The 4,856-nt window shown below is 38.6% G+C and overlaps 1 pseudogene; it reads right to left on the minus strand.

The window, feature by feature from the left end:
• Positions 1-1,407: 1,407 nt before the first annotated feature.
• LOC120240325 lies at positions 1,408-2,340 on the minus strand (annotated as a pseudogene).
• Between the last annotated feature and the right edge of the window lie 2,516 nt (positions 2,341-4,856).

A 4,856-nucleotide genomic window follows, 5' to 3' on the forward strand; every position in this document is an offset into this window, starting at 1 on the left:
AGCACTCTAAAGAACCAGCATCTGGGTTAGCCACCACCAGAAGGTGTCTCTGTGCCTGTGCTGAGGGGTGAGGGAGAGAAATGGTGCTCATGAGCTCTTTTGTCCCTGGAAAGGCATCTCTGTGAATGCCACCTTTCACAGATGCACTCCAGGAAGAGCAAACAGTCTCTCCCCATGCACTGTAGGTGATCCTCAGATTGCATAGTCTACCCCGGGCTGCTTGAATTCCTTCTCTCCAGGAGTAAGGCAGTACTTTCATGGCTGGCTCTATTCCCAGCCATGAACACTACCTCTAAAACTCCAGTGAGTTTTTGCAAAAACTCATGAAAATCAGCCCCTCTCATTTTCCCAGCCAGTGGCTTTGGGGAAGTGTTCTCTTTGTGCATTCCCCAATGTGATCCTCTCTCTCACCCTTCTCTGTGACCTGGGCTCCTTCCTCTCTGCAGCACACGTGATCTGTTTCTCCCCTAAACCATGTCTCTGTACTTCCTACCTCCCTCTATGTGGCCTCTTCTGCAGTTTGTTCTGTCAGTCCTCAGGTCGATTTCCTAGGTATTCAGAATGATTTGATAGTGATCTAGCTTTGTTTGTGGGATGAGACAAGCCTAGTGTTCTCCTATTTATGCTGCTATCTTACCTCCTCTCAAGTCTCCAAATTTCTTGACTCTCTATATTCTCTTTCATTTCCTCCTTGAAAACTGGCCAATTGTCTTGTGAGCTTGTCTCATTTTGTTAGAACCTTGTTAAAACATGCATCTAATAGCAACCAATTCATGCTACAAGGATTCGTTTTCCCACATAATCTCCCTTCAAAGTTATCACAGATGACAGTCATACCAAATGTTTTATTTCACCAAACATAAATTACTATCCTCCAAGTTGTCAATAATATATTGCTTAACACCTACTGCCTGGCCCTAAAGAAACTTACAAATGTTAACACTGAATTTTTTTAATAGCATACTACTACATGTACAGTTTTCTGTAACAGTTATGATGGGCTGAGTATGTTACAGTACCAAATAATCCAAAACAGATTTATTTCTTGCTAACAATACATGTTCCTCTTATGTCAGCTAGGGGCTCTTCTCTTGAACCATCATCTTATTTCTTACAAGTCAGACACTGATAAGAGCACTGAGAATAAAAAAGGTAAAAAAATCACACACATATATAGTCTCTACCTAGAAGTGGTATATGTCACATCTGCTCACGTTTCATTTGCCAAAACAAGTCATGTGCCCAACTCTTACTTCAAAGGGATGAAAAACAATCCTCTCTCAGGGAATAGAGGGGAAGCAAATATTTGTGAAAAGCTACAGAATATATTACAAGGCTTATCAGTACTATTGTGGCTGTTTTTCATACACTATTCTGAATGTTTTGTGTCCTAAGCCCTAAAAGGCATCAATAATTCCATGAAAATATTCTCTTCTCCCATCTGTTTAAGGCATCTTTGATTTCCGTTTTCCTTAGGCTGGAGATCAATAGATTTAACATGGGGATCACCATAGTGTATACACAGTGTATACACAGAGGCCAGCTTGTTTTGACTCAGAGAATCATCAAAAGTAGGGCACAAATAAACAAAGGTGCCTGAGCCATAAAAGAGAGTCACAGCTGTCAGGTGAGAAGCACAGATGTTGAAGGCCTTAGACCTGCCTTCAGCTGAGATGATCTTCAAGATGATGGCAACAATATAACTATAGGATATCACGAGTCCAAAGATCACTGTGAGCACAGAGGTCATGATTTCATAGGAAAAGGTGTCAGAGCAGAATAAGATCAGCAGCTGAGGAAGATCACAAAAGAAATGGTTGATGACATTTGGCCCACAGAAATGGAGCTAAAGTAAGGCACATAGTTGGACAAATGAGCCACAGAATCCAGTTAACAGGATCCCCCTGCCGTCTGCACACAGAGGGTGGGCAACATGATGGTGGTGTAGAGCAGAGGATTACCAATGGCAGCATATCGGTCATAAGCCATGGCTGCCAGAAGACAACACTCACTCAGACCCAGGCTAGAGAAGAAGTACTGCATGGTGCACCCTACAAAGGAGATATATATCTACTTCTTGAAGAAATATGAGAGCCTCTTGGGAGCTGTGGAGGGAACATAACAAATATCTAAGAAGGCAAGTTTATTGATAAAGAAATGCATGGGTGTGTGCAGGTGGGAGTCCATCTTGATCAGAGCGATGAGATTCACATTCCAGGACACTGTCATGAGGTAGATCCCTATGAATATTGAAAAGAGGATGACTTCAAGTTTTGGAAATTCAGAGGATCCCAATAGAATAAACCTGGTAACTGTAGTGCTGTCTCTTCCTTCACCCATTGCCATGTTATTTCTGAGACTTGAAGGGAAATAACCAAAGAAATCTCTTATTATTCCAGTATCTTTGGGCTATTAAAGTAAATATATGGGATTACTTAGCTATTCAGCCTACTGCTTTAAATAATTGCCCTTGTGAACAATATAACAGAAAAAAAAAGAAAAAGAAACTTCCCATACATATTCTTATTTCTTTATTTTTCAGGAATATTTTTACTAACTTGTATTGAAAAAGTCCATATAATCATAGATCTTCACCTACATTTAAAAAATAATGTATCTGGAGACACATACTCCCATTGATGATGGATGAATTAGGAGGCAGTGGAGCAAATGAAACTTATGAAAGAATTCAAAAAATAAACTAAACATTATATTGAGATCATACATGGTGGACTAACCACCCAAACTAGCAACTAAAAATGCTGGATAAAATATTTTAGAAATTTGCTCAAATGCATCAATTAGTTGGTTTTCTTTAAAGGCAAATACTATTCAAAACAAATATGAAGTGAAAAAAGAACACAGCAAGCTAGCAGAACAGTGAACCTGGTTTGGTATTGCAGACATTCATCAAACTGAGACAACTGAGCATAGATATTTTTTAGCTTCATGGAACTCAGGGATCTGGAATAAGGACCCAATCAAGGTGGGGACTATAACAAGAGATTCCCATATAAGGCAGGAGTCCCCAAAGGAATATACCATTAATACAAAAGTAAAAGCTAAAAAAACCCAAAACAACAACAACAACAAAAAAAAACCATTATGCCACAATAATGCAAAGAAAGTTGTATCTCTAGAACTTGGCACTGAGTAGGAAGGATGAAGTTGTTTTAATTTCCTCAAAGAAATTCATAACTATAAGACAGTTAGCACTATTTGGAATGCCTAGTGCAGTCCAATTTCACATTACTTGAAATACCTGAAAAACCTCAAACGGGAATGGAGTTTAAAGAGATACTCAATATAGTCAATTCAATAGACTAATGCAATTCCATTTACTTACTCCACAAATCACTTGTCACAAGTCAGGTATGAGATAAGGAGCCTGTGGCACATTATAAATCAATTCACAGTTTCACTCAAAGTATTGCTATGAAATAAATGATAGCTGAAGTAAACAGTATGCTTAATGCTGTAGTTGATTTACATTCTGGGGAAATCTTATCTTGCTGTCATTTGCAGGCTGGCACCAGTCCATGGATCTCAATTTGAATAGCACTGTTTCAGATACCTGACAGAAGCAGATGAAAGTGCTCTCTGGAGAAACCCACCTTCATTTCAGAGTTCAAAGTATGTTCATAGATGTAATGCCAAGAAAATTAATAGCTCAAAGTAAAAAAATCACTATGTATATAGATATATGAAAGTTAACAAAATATTAGCAGAGGCATACCAGAAAAGACTTTAGATCATTGAACTTATCAGAATAAAAATAAATAAGTTGCACAAATTTTAAGAAATATGAACATCTGTAAATATGAGTAAAGAGCAAGCAGACTCATATAAGTCTCATGAGAACACATTGAAAACTACCTGACTCTGTGGGTCTGGGAGAAGCCTCACAAATCTGAGTGTTTAGCAATGCTCTGGGGGAAGCAAATGGGCAATTGTGAGCACCCACCCTTGCTCTGAAAGATAAAGAGAAAACATACAATTTTAAGAATTTTGTCTCAAGAGGGAATGAGAAATGTGGAGCAATAACATGCATGGACAAAGTCTGAGAAAACTTCAGAATCTCTACCAGGGCTGACAAAAGATATTTGTCTCCTAAAGCCAGTTGGTAAAGCCTGAAGGAGATGACTCCTTCTTTAAATGCAATGGCATCAATGCAAATCTTCAAGGAACATGAAAAAATCAAGGAAACATACATTTTGTAAAGATGGCAGAGAAGTAGGGAGCTCCATACCTGCACTAGACCAAGGCATCACATGGAAAAGATCTGAAGCCATAGGAAACCGTACCAAACCTAAGAGATTGAGAGAGAAAGGACGCAGATTCCACTGAGAAAGCCTTCTAACGGCTACCTCAAGAAACAAGCCAGAGTACACAAGGTGGAAGTCCCAAATATCACTACAAATAGGAAAATAAAATAACCAAGGTCCCAATAAGAGAGACCAAGAGATACCATTCAAAAAACACTCTTTGAAAGGAAAGGCCCTGGACAGTCAAAGAGTCTTCTTAGATATAGCAACGCTCATAGATACAGAGAGCATAACAGGTCTTTAAAACCAACAAGAGCCAGAAAGCTAACTAAAATGACGAAACGAAAGACCTCTCCTCCAAAGAAACTCCAAGAAGAAATGACAGCTAATGAACTGCTCAAAACAGATATCAGCAGCATCACTGAACAAGATTTTAGAATAATAATGGTAAAATTAATAGCTGGGCTTGAAAAAAACATAGGGGACATCAAAGAAACTATGGCTACAGACAGAATGGAAAATAAAAATAGGCATGAAGAATTAAAAAATGCGATAAATGAGATCCATAATAAATTAGAGGCCTCCAATGCA

The sequence above is a fragment of the Hyaena hyaena genome, unplaced genomic scaffold (genome assembly GCF_003009895.1).
Source record: "Hyaena hyaena isolate Hyena2069 unplaced genomic scaffold, ASM300989v1 scaffold_252, whole genome shotgun sequence".
Classification (NCBI taxonomy): domain Eukaryota; kingdom Metazoa; phylum Chordata; class Mammalia; order Carnivora; family Hyaenidae; genus Hyaena; species Hyaena hyaena.